The following is a 12,024-nucleotide window of genomic DNA, read 5'->3' on the forward strand; positions in this document are numbered from 1 at the left end:
CTCCGCCGCCCCAAGACCGCCCGGTCCTCCAGCCGCGTCCGTTACTGGACCCCGGCCGTCCCTCCACAGCCGGCGCCCGGCCAGGCCGCCAACCCCATGTCGCCCTGTCTCCCTCTGCGTCCCGTGTTCCGCCCGCTGTCCCCTGGTACCTCCCTGTCCCCTTGGCTTACCTCCCCGTGTTCCCCTGCGTGTCCCCGCTCCCCTCCCCCCTCGTATTCCCTCCCCGCTCTCCCGAGTACTCCCGCGGCCCCCTGGCCGGTCTCCGCCCTGTGTCCCCTCCGCAGGTCCCATGTCCCCTCCCCGCGTGTCCCCGCCGCCCCGCGCGCCGGCGGAACTGTGGGATCGCCGCGCACAGGAAGTGGCGGGGCGGCGCGGCCGAGGGCGGAGGGCGGCGGGCCGGGCGGGGCGGGATGGGGGCCGGGGGCGGCGGGCGCCGCACTCGCTGAGGCCCGACGCAGGGCCGGGCGCGCCCAGGGCCGGAGCGCAGCGACCGAGCGGCCCGGAGCGGAGGCGACGCCGGGGCCACGCGCGCGAGGAGCAGGTGGCTGCGGCTGCAGGTGAGCGGCGCGTCCCCGAGGTCGGCCCCCTCCCCGCCGCCCGAGATCGGCCCCCCTTGCCTCCCCAGATCGCCCCCACCCGGGCCCCGCGGCGCAGCAGGCCGGCTGCGCTCCGCCGGGCGCGGGGCCTGCGGGAGGACTGGAGGACCGGGACTGGGGACGGCGGGCCGTGGGTTCCCTCCCAGCCTCCGGGGCCTCGACCGGCCAGGCCCAAGCCTGTCCCGGTCCTCGCCGGCCGGCCTGGGGCGCTGCAGCCGGGCGCGCGGCTGGGGCCGGGGCGCCCTAGGAGGGACGGGCAGCCGGGCTGGGCGAGGGAACGACACCCCTGCCCCTCGCCCCGCGGACTTCCTTGGGCCCCTCTGCTCCGGGTGGACGCCACGCGCCCCCGCCGGGTTTCGGGGAGCTGACAACGGGGACCCCGCGCGCGCCCCCGACCCTGCGCGCTGCGGCCACGGGTTAGTTTCACTTTTTGCTCTGCCCGGAGGGGAGGGCTGCAGGTGGGACCGCAGGCTGTGGTGGGGCTGAGCGTTCCGATTTGACTTTGGCGTTTGGACCAAAGGCCGACTGTGAATTTCCACGGTTCCAGTCAGGTGATGGGGCCGGTCAATGATCCAAGAGCCGTTTGGGAGGAAAACCACCTTCACCCCCAGGGCCGGCCAGAGGGCCCAGGGACGCCTGGTGCTGCCCTCCCAGGGTCTCAGGAAGGGAGGATGACTAGCAGATGAAGCTGCCTGCAAATAATGAGCAGGTCCTCTCTGTCTCTCCTTCTTCTCTCTTCTTTCTTCCTTTCTTTCAACTTTTGAAAGAAGTTGGGTAAAATAGGGAAAATGATTTTATAAATGGCTCCCCAGACTTTTTTTTTAGGCACAATATAAAACCTTGTCTTAGAGAATACTGGAGCAGTTAGGTTCCTTTCTGTAGGAAATTTGATCTTATGAGAAGGAAAAATGACAGTGGGCTGTTGGCCTTGTGACTGACTAGAATGAGAACTGACACCCATATTAAGGGTGGAATCACGGAGACCCCAGATCGCGGGTGGTGTGTGGCGGCTGTGAGCTGTGGGAGAGGCCAGGGGACCCCAGGGGTCTAAGTGACAGCCCTACAGGCTGCTTGTGGTCATCCCCAGGCTGGAAATCAACTTCCTCTGCTGTTGAAAAGCTTCCTGGGGGTCTCAGGGAGACTCGGAACTTTTTCTAATTGGGTTATTTCCCCTTTTCTAGGCCATCCTGACTCCACTTCTCCTCTCCCTCCAAGTTTCAGAGTTGTCCTGTTACAACTCACTTCTGTATCCTTTTCTCAGCCCTGAGGGAACCTTCTTGATTACATTGTATAAAAAAAGAGGACCTGTGATTGAGGTTCATACACACCATGTGGCTGACATCCACAATGCAAGCAAGTGTGACTGAGATTCAGCGTGCTTAGGGCCCCTTGGCCCTCGTGGCCTTGTGGGGGACAGGTGCCTCCATGTTCCATGCGCATACAGACTGGCTGTGCTGGGCCCTGCCCAGGCACCTCTGTCCAGAGGTTTGAGGCTGAGCAGTGTGGCCCGGAGAAAGTGCGGGAGCAGGGAAAGTGGCAGGAGGTGAAGGAAGAGGCCCAGGGGACACTTGAGTTGCCAGGGTGTGGGCTCTAGGAGCCACCTCCGGCAAGGACTCTGCGCTGCCTGGGAGGGCCAGCTGACTCTCTGTGTGTCTGTCACAAGTCTGGGTGCCAGGGCCAGGGAAGCAAACTGAACGTAGTTTATTTTGGAAGTTAGAAGAAGTGTATCCACCAAAGTGATTTTTAAAAACTATTCATCCATTTATATAAGCTCCGACTGCATTGGATCTTGGTTGTGACACGTGGACTACGTTGCTCCCCGGCATGCGGGGTCTTAGCACCCTGACCAGCCATCGAAGCAGAGTCCCCTGTGTTGCAAGGCAGATTTTAACCACCAGACCAGCAGGGAAGGCCCTGGTCTGTCCGTTTTTACTTCTGCTTCCCTTGTTTGCTAGCGTGGCTCCTGATATGTAGGATCAGGCCTTTACACGTGACACCCCTGAATTGCACTTCAGCCTTGGAGAAGAGCGGTCTGGGAAAAGCCAGAGCTTCCGTTACCTCCTGAAGGGTGGGTCACAGATCGGCATGACCAGAATCTGAACTGAGATCCTTGGACGCCCGTCTTGTCAGCCTTATCAGTCTGCTAAACATCTGTGAACACTTTTATCTCTAGTCAAATCAGAGATGGGAGGGAAATGTTGAAATCCCTATAAACAGGGAAAATGAAAACCAGAAACTGTGTTTGAGAAGAGTTGAATTTACGGGGTTTTCTGGAGTGGGGAGGGTGTTGCTGATGTGTCCAATCACATTTGACTCCAAACCACACACCTTCCACCGGCCTTCGGCCTGACCCAGTGGAGCAGACTCAGAGATCAGCTTCAGCAGAGGTTAGTACCCCAACCCCTGCTCTCAGCACTGAGGCCCTGACTCCGTCAGAGTCCACCTGGGGCAAAAGTAGTGGCTTCTGCTTCTGTCTTTTTCTCTCCTCTCTTGGGCCTCATCAAAAACTCTAATATCTCACTGTTACAAGTTGTGGTTGATTAATATTTATAGAGCAGAGCACTGGATGCAATTGGCTGCATGTATCTATTCCTTTCTTAATGATTTGTACTGTGTGACATGGAATCTTTACTTGATCTTCTCATCGATAAATGTACAGTTACAGGAAGGTTGGACTGAATTTCTTAAAACGATTGCTTGGAAGGTTCATAGATTTTACTTTGGTTAACCAAGGAATGCTTGAGGTTTTAAATAAGTTGCTTCATGTTGTAAAGTTGAAATGACTTGGACTTGGTCTGTTGTTTCTGAAACCACTTCCTAATAATTAAAAGTAATCCTAAATTGTTGCCGTTGTTGTTTAGTTGCTCAGTCATGCTGACTCTTTGTGACCCCATGGACTGTATGTAGCCTGCCAGGCTCCTCTGTCTATAGGATTTTCCAGGCAGGAATACTGGAGTGGGGTGACAGTTCCTTCTCCAGGGGATCTTTCTGACCCAGTGACCGAACCCATGTCTCTTGCATTGCCGGTGGATTCTTCACCTCTGAGCCACCTAAGAAGCCCTAAATTGCTCATTTCAAAATGCTGGATTTTAGGCAAACCCAGTACTGGTTCAACCTCGTACAGACTCTTATTTAGTTATTTAGAAGAATTCACCATGCCCTGATTATCTGTGTCGACCAAAGTGCCAGAAACTGAAACACAGATAATCTGGCGGCAGTGCCTATGTGTCTTTTTGGAGATGGAGGAGCAGATCCGTGGGGAAAGTTGGCCCAAGTTCCCGCTGCAGGGCTGGGGCCTGTGGCCGTGGACGCTGTGCTTTAATTGGCCACATCTTTTCCCAAGCGCAGCTAGAAGGTCATGGATAGGATACATTGTAGATGCTGGTGTTAGCAAATTGAAAGAAATGTGTCCTTTGATACTGTGACAGGCAGAAGTCTTCTCCCAGTCAGGAGAACTTGGCGTCACACAGGACTAAAAACTGAGCTGGGTGCTCATAGTGGGAGCCGCCCACCAGCAGCCGAGAGGCCTGTCCCCAGGTGGCCCGGGGAGGCCATGCATCATTGATGTGGCTCCTCGGTTCCTTTCTGAAAGTGGGCGGGGAATGAAGTCAGCAGCAAGAAGGTTAGTAGTGAGTTCTACTGGGAGCAGCAGTAAAAGCTGCAGCAGGAACACCTTTACCGGTTCTGCTCTCCTGAGGCCTGTGAGCCCCATGGGTGCACCCCCGGCGTAGGGGAGTGGCCTTTGAGCCCATGGGTATCGACTCTCAATGTGGAGAATGTGTCAATGATTGTGTTAATGCTTTTCATACTTTGGTTTCTAATTAGACTGTTATTCCAGGCTAACTGGAATGATTGGTTGAGTGAATGAATGAATGAATGCACCTTTTCTTAGGAAGATACACGTAATCTAATCCTTAGGTTCAGAGAGAAAGTAATTGATGGTATACCTTGCAAAATACGATTCTCTAGCAGCGATTTTCGTCAGACTAACACAAATCAGATTGTTGGATGAAGACTTCACCTGTCCAGGTTCCGTGAAAGGAGGATGCCAAGATGGGAAGTGCAGGAGGTTTGTGGGGGGCTGCTGTGGAAGCTGTAGGGAGGGGAGGAGGGGTGATCCTGCACCTGGCCTGTGTGGGGTGGGGTGGGAGAAAGGGCAGAGGACTGGGAGGACGGGCCTCAGACGCAGCTCTGAGAAGGTCAGCCTGGGGTCCTCAGCCCCACCCTGCGTCTTGCAGCCAGGAATGGCAGGCACCACTCCCCTGTAGCCTGGGAAGCAGGGTCTCTTTTGAGGGCCTTCTGTGTGTCAAAGTGCCATCGCAGCCTCAGAGACAAAGTTTAGTGACTTGGACTCCACAGAAGTAGAAGGACAGTAAGAATGATCCCTTGGCCTGGGCAAAGTTTTGGTTTAGTTTTAGGAAAAGCCCTGTAGTCTGTTGGGTTCCCTTGGGCTTTTATTTTGGCTCCTTTACTATAAGTAGTGTTGATGTTGTTCAGCAGCTAAATTGTGTCCAACTCTTTATGACCCCATAAACTGCAGCACACCAGGCCCCCTGTCCTACACCGTCTCTAAGAGTTTGCCCAAACTTATGTCTATTGAGTCAGTAATGCCGTTCAACCATCTCACCCTCTGTCATCCCTTTCTCCTCCTGCCTTCGATCTTTCCCAGCATCAGGGTCTTTTCCAATGAGTTGGCTCTTTGAATGAGGTGGCCAAAGTATTGGAGCCCTCAGCTCCAGCATCAGTCCTTCTAATGAATATTCAGGAATGAATTCCTTTAGTTTGATCTGGTTTGATCTCCTTGCAGTCCAAGGGACTCTCAAGAGTCTTCTCCAGCACCACAGTTCAAAAGCATCAATTCTTCGGTGCTCAGCCTTCTTTATGGTCCAGCTCTCACATCCACACATGACTGCTGTGGTGAACTGGTACAAAAAGAGAGTGTCCAGCGATGAGAGGAAGCAGACGCTTGCAGATAGATGACAAACGCCAGAGCACACATGTGTGAGCACGGGGCAGTGTGTTCAGTTTCCTAAAGTGGGCACTTACTACTGTTACTCAAGCTCTAGAACATTTGGTAGAAAGTGCATCGGTGGCCTGTGGTTCGGTTCCAAGCTCCAAGGCAGCAGGGTGTTTTACTGGAGCTCCAAGTGCTCTGTACCTGGCATTTTTCTTCTTTAAATTTTAATGAGTTATTGGGTATGTGCTGTGCTTAGTTGCTCAGTCATGTCTGACTCTTTGCAACCCCGTGGACTGTGGCCCTCCAGGCTCCTCTGTCCATGGGGAATCTCCAGGTAAGAATACTGGAGTGGGTTGCCATGCCCTCCTTCAGGGCATCTTCCCAACCCAGGGATCGAACCCAAGTCTCCTGCATTACAGGCTGATTCTTTACCATCTGAGCCACCAGGGAAGCCTGTTATCAGATATAAATGTTTCTATTTTGGTAAAAAAGCTATATGTGAAAATTCTAAACACAGATGGGACAAGTGCTAGGCCAGGGTGGCCAAGCAAACATGAATGATGACTGTACGCTTCTTCTCTCAGATGTGTTTTGCCTGACCCCCAGCCACTGACCCCACTGACCTCCACCCAGTGACCCCTAGCCTCTGACCCTCAGCCACGGACCCCCAGCAGACATGCCATGCAGCTATGGTACCCAAGTCACTAGCTCTTTGGCTGCTGAAACCAGCCAGAAACCTAGATCCTTATATACAATTATTTATTTTTAACAAGCTGTGCAGGCAAATGGAAAATGTTCCTGCCTGAATTTAGACTGTGGGCCACTATTTTTACAACCTCTTGTCTAAAATATTTGTGTAATTTTCAAAATAAAGTCAGTGAGCCAATTAAATGAGGACAAAATGCATGCAAGAGAAGCAAACAAACAAAAAGATGAATAACAAAACCCCAGGATCTCATGTCCAGATGAACTGTCTTTCCTATCTCAAGCATGGCTGCTGTAAACAGGGTTGGGGTCCGTGAGGATGGGTGGAGGGAAGGAGAAGCTGGTACCCAGAGAGGTGTCAGGAAACAAAGGAGCTCTGTGTGTCTCTGGGTGCCTGTAGGAGGCCCTCCCAAGGTCCATGTAAAGATGAAGTCTGCAAAACGTAATGTTTACTGATACCAAATGCATTTAGTGGAAGGCGCTCCTCATCTTGCTCTATGGAAGTGTTGAAAGTGAAAGTCGCTCAGTTGTGTCCGACTCTTTGCAACCCCATGGACTATACAGTCCATGGAATTCTCCAGGCCAGAATCCTGGAGTGGGTAGCCTTTGCCTTCTCCAGGGGATCTTTCCAAGCTAGGAATCGAACCCAGGTCTCCCACGCTGCAGGCAGATTCTTTACCAGCTGAGCCACAAGGGCAGCCCAAGAATACTGGAGTGGGTAGCCTATCCCTTCTCCAGCACATCTTCCCGACCCAGGAATCGAACTGGGGTCTCCTGCTTTGCAGGTGGATTCTTTACCAACTGAGCTATGATCCCCAAGTATAATCTTGCTCTATACTTTGATAGAATGTTCTGTGTCCACATGTCTTAATTACACGTGTGGAGCCATGCAGCCCTCTAGCATTCTCTGAAGGGGACCGCTGGGCGGGGAAGTCTGGGCAGTGATGCCTACACTGGGCTGTTTGCAGAGAGATAGGAGAGACTCCGTGGAGAAGGCAATGGCACCCCACTCCAGCACTCTTGCCTGGAAAATCCCATGGATGGAGGAGCTTGGTGGGACGCAGTCCATGGGGTCGCTAAGAGTTGGACAAGACTCAGCAACTTCACTTTCACTTTTCACTTTCATGCATTGGAGAAGGAAATGGCAACCCACTCCAGTGTTCTTGCCTGGAGAATCCCAGGGACTGAGGAGCCTCATGGGCTGCTCTCCATGAGGTCGCACAGAGTCGGACACGACTGAAGTGACTTAGCAGCAGCAGCAGGAGAGACTCCGACTGCATAGCCACCCACAGGGTGTTCAGTGGACCCACCTGCTCTTCGGCACCTGGTGATGTCATTCAGTTTTGCAAGTGGAGGGACTTCCCTGGTGGTCCAGTGGCTAAGACGGCGCTCCCAATGCAGGGAACCTGTTTCCATCCCTCGTCAAGGAACTAGATCCTGCATGCCCCGACTAAAGATCCCATGTGCCAAATAAGTATTTTTTGAAAGTTTTGCCAATAGGTTGGATACAGAATGTGACTGGTGGTGGCCTGGATTTGTTTCCTGGCAGATGGAGTTGAGCCTCCCCCTGCACTTACTGCTAGATGCCTTTCCTCCTCTGTGAATTCCTTCACCCATTTTCCTGTTGGGCGATAGGTTTTCCTTATGTATTCCTTGCATATGGTTCTGTATGAGGTATTTCCTTGTGCATTGAGGATAATAATCTTGTCCTAATGTGTGCTTCAGGCGTCTTGCTTAGCTGGGTCTGGTCTTTTTACTTTTTTTTGACGAATAGAAATTCTTGATGTAATGTAGAGTTTATCCACCTTTTCAGCTTTTCGAATGCAGTTGAGAAGTCCTGGAGTCACTTGTGTGTTCTCCTGTGTTTTCTTATAGAAGTTGGACTGTTTGCTTTCCACGCTGAAGCCCTCCGTCCCTCGGGAGTGGCTTCTGGGTGGTGACAGGTAGGGGCTCTGTCCCCATGCGGAGTACAGTTGTCCTGATTCCAGCCTCCGCCGGGTGGCCCTCTTTCCCTGCTGACTGGTGGGGCCACTGCAGTCACGTGTCCAGGTCCCTCCGCTGGGTTCTCTGTCGCTCTGGTCGATGTGTGTGCATGGGTGGCCCCTCAACCTGACCCTCTTACTTTCTGGGCATGCACCCCACTACCCCTGCCACCCGGGGTTTCTAGAGCACCTGGCTGATCTTGCTCTTTGTTTTCCTGTGTATGTGTTAAAAGCAGTGTGTCAAGTTTCCTGAAAAACTTTGTCAAGGATTTAGATCAAAACTGCACCAATTCTGTAGATCAGCTGGGGGGTGGATTTCATCTCTATGGTATGAAGTCTTCCTGCCATAGAGGTGATGTGTTTCCATTAATGTCAGTCTTCTTACATGGCTTTTACTAGGGCTCTCTACGTACTATTCTGCACACTATCTTATACTTTGTGGTTAAATTTATTCCCAGGTGTCCTTATTTTTGTTACTTTTATAAGTGGTGTTTTCACATTTTATTTTTTTACTTAAAAAAATTCTAACTCTTGTTGGTGTTGAGCAGAAAGGGAGTTGATTTTGGATATTGATTGCTATCCAGGCACCTTGCCAATCTCTTTTTCTTATAAATTATTTGCAGCGTTGGGGGATTTTCTGCATGGACAGAAAGTGCTTGTTTCTTCCTTACACCTTTAGCATTGTCCCGTCCTGTTTTGCTGCCTGGGCCAGGGCTGTCAGGACTGTACTGCATGCAAGTGTGATGCGGCGTTTTGGTCATTATTCTTGGTTTTCAGGGAATCTGCTCAGTTTTCCCGTTTGGTGTTGGTACAAATATGGAGGCTGCTTAGTTCTGAATCTTCCTGTTGCTCCTCCTGGGAACAAAGGAGCTAGCAGATGGAAGGAAATAAAGAGGTGAAGAGATTCAAGGCTCACCTTCACTGGTTATCAGGGAGATGCAAAAATAACAGCGTGGTTAGATGCTGGCCTGCTCCACTGGGGTGGCCAAAATGTAAAGAGAGTGCCTGGGCCAGGTGTGGGTGCAGATGTGAGCCAAGGTGCGCTGTGTGAGTGTGAGCTGGGGGGTGTTACAGAAGCACGGCCATGTCTGCAGAGCAGCTTCCACATCTAGGTGCACTTGGTGTGTGGTCCCACGTGGGCAGGATGGCCCCAGCAGCATGTGTGCTGTGTCCCGGGGCATTGCTGGGGAGAGCGTGGGGTTTAGGGCAAGTCATATGGAGTGAGGGGTGGTGGTAAGACCCCCTTCCCAGGTTTCTTGTCCTGTTGGAATGAGGACATACTGGGAAGAGACTCAAGGGGTAAGTGGTTACTTCTTACAAGGGTGGGATAGTGTAGCTGGGAGGAGTTACAATGTATTACTATATCTCCTCAGATTACCTTACCCATTTAAAACAAGTCACAAAAAATAAAAGAGAGAATGCTTATTTTTCTGTAGACTCCCCCCTTTTCCAGTTAAAAGGGTTGTCTTGTTTATACAAATAATTGGCTTCTTTCTGAAAAATAGGAACCATATATACCTTTTTCCCTTGCTTTCTTCTTAAAATTTCTTTTGGAGTGCAGTTGATTCACAGTGCTGTGTTAGTTTCTGGTGTAGGCAGAGTGAATCAGTTATGCATGCACACAGTTCCACACTTTAAAAGTCTTTTCCCATATAGGGCATTACAGAACATTGAGTAGAGTTCCCTGTGCTATATAGTAGGTGTTATTAGTTATCTATTTTATTGATATATGTAATAGTTGATATATGTAAATTCTAATCTTCCAATTTATCCCTTTCCCCCCTGGTAACCATATGTTTTCTACATCTGTAACTCTATTTCTGTTTTGTAAATAAGTTCGTTTGTACCATTTTTTAAGATTCCACATGCAGGCGCTATCCCATAGTATTTGTCTCTCTCTGACTAACTTCGCTAAGTATGACAGTCTCTAGGTCCATCCATGTGGCTGCAAATGGCCTTATTTCCTTCTTTTTATGGCTGAGTACTGCTGCACTGTGTACATGTACCATCTTCTTTATCTGCTCGTCTGTTGATGAATATTTAGGTTGCTTCCATGTCCTGGCTCTTGTGGACAGTGCTGCTGTGAACACTGAGGGGCTTGTATCTTTTTAAATTATGGTTTTCTCCAGATAGATGTCGTGAATATTTGACTGAAGATGTTGCTTTATCAAAGACTTTTTCCGTGTGTGTTGAGCTGATCATATAAAATTTTCTCCTTTTATCCGTTAATGTGGTAAAAGAACATGAGTAGATTTTCCTGCTTTTCAGGAAATACCCCATCTCAACCATGACGTATTTTACTGCGTTACCGTACTTGGTGTGTTGAGATTTTGTTTAGAATTTGTTGCACCTTTGTCTAGAAGTGTGCATGGCTTGTAACTGTCCTCTCTTGCACTGTCCCAATGGGTTTGGGGCCGGGTTACACTCATCTCATTATCTAAGTGGGCGGTGTTACCTCCCATGTGAGATTGAGGTGAAGTGTTTCTTGTCCTGGGCCTGGCTTTTGTGTGGACAGATTTTTACATTTTGATTGATTCTTTTACTAGCTACTGATCTGTTCAGCTTTTCTAGGTCTTTTTAAAATAAGATTTGGTGTTATTTTTCTAAGGAGTGACCTGCATTGTTGCTATGTAACAAGTGACCCCAACACTTCCTGGCTCTCAACAACACTTTCCATCTCACCGTGTCTGTGGTCCAGGAATCCAGGCTCAGCGGAGCTGGCTCCTCAGGCCCAGGTCTCTCATGGGCTGTGACCGGGTGTCACAGAGGCTGCAGTCTTATCTAAAGGCAAGACAGGGCAAGGGTCCTTCTTCAGGTACATTCACACTGTCAACAGGATTCAGGTCTTTGCCAGTTGTTCTGTCCATCCTGGCAGTTTGTCCATCAGAGCAAGAGGGGGAGAGAGTGTGAGCCAGCTAGTCTAAGACTCAGTGCTGTAAACCCCATCTTGGAGGCCACCTTCCACTACTTTTCTTGAAAGCCAGTCACTAGGTCCAGCCCACACTCAAAGGTGTGAACCTTGGAGCCATCTTAGACCTCTCTACCCTAGGATCCACATCAATAACATTGTCAATTTCTTGGTAAAAAGGTCTTAATATTTTCTTAATTTTTTAATCTCCATGGTATCTGACATTAAGCTCCACCTTTCATTCCTAGAATTATTTTTGTTTTTCTTTTTTCTCAATTTATCTCAGCAGAGGTTTATCTGTTTCCTTGCTGCTCACAAAGAGCCGACTCTCAGCCAACTCGCATGTCCATCACATTTTTGATTCTCCTGTCGTTAATTTATCCTCCCATTGTCATCATTTATTTCTACTCTTTCTGGGTTTTTTTCCTGGTGATCTCTTTACAGGTTATTGAGTTGAAAGCTTAACTTCCTTGTTATTTTTGTAAGCATAGTTTCTTAATTTTCAAGCTTTATTTCTTTCATAAGAATTTAAAGTTAAACGTTTCTTCCTGGTTCTATAGTCCTGTGTCTGGTATATTTTGGAGTGTAGCAGTATCATTGTTTGGCTTCCCTGGTGGCTCAGATGGTAAAGCATCTGCCTGCAATGCAGAAGGCCTGGGTTCGATCCCTGGGTCTGGAAGATCCCCTGGAAGGAAATGGCAACCCACTCCAGTACTCTTGCCTGGAAAATTCCACGGACAGAGGAGCCTAGTTGGCTACAGTCCATGGGGTCGCAAAGAGTCGGCCACGACTGAGCAACTTCACTTTAGTATTATTGTTCAGATCTTGAGCATTTTTGTTGTCCAGTTGCTAAATCATGTCTGACTCTTTGTGACC

General features: G+C 50.1%; 1 protein-coding gene across 2 annotated transcripts in view; it reads left to right on the forward strand.

Annotated features, from left to right (window-relative positions):
- Nucleotides 1-403: 403 nt before the first annotated feature.
- Nucleotides 404-12,024, forward strand: part of AGPAT3 (1-acylglycerol-3-phosphate O-acyltransferase 3) — a 69,993-nt gene continuing 58,372 nt past the window's right edge. The window contains exon 1 of one of the 2 annotated variants that reach the window (XM_044947532.2): nt 404-557. The gene's annotated coding sequence lies outside the window, so the exon portion shown is untranslated. Of the gene's footprint in view, nt 558-988; nt 1,013-12,024 lie in introns of those variants that run through there. The other variant, XM_044947535.2, reaches the window with a different exon arrangement.

The sequence above is a fragment of the Bubalus bubalis genome, chromosome 1 (genome assembly GCF_019923935.1).
Source record: "Bubalus bubalis isolate 160015118507 breed Murrah chromosome 1, NDDB_SH_1, whole genome shotgun sequence".
Taxonomy (NCBI): Eukaryota; Metazoa; Chordata; class Mammalia; order Artiodactyla; family Bovidae; genus Bubalus; species Bubalus bubalis.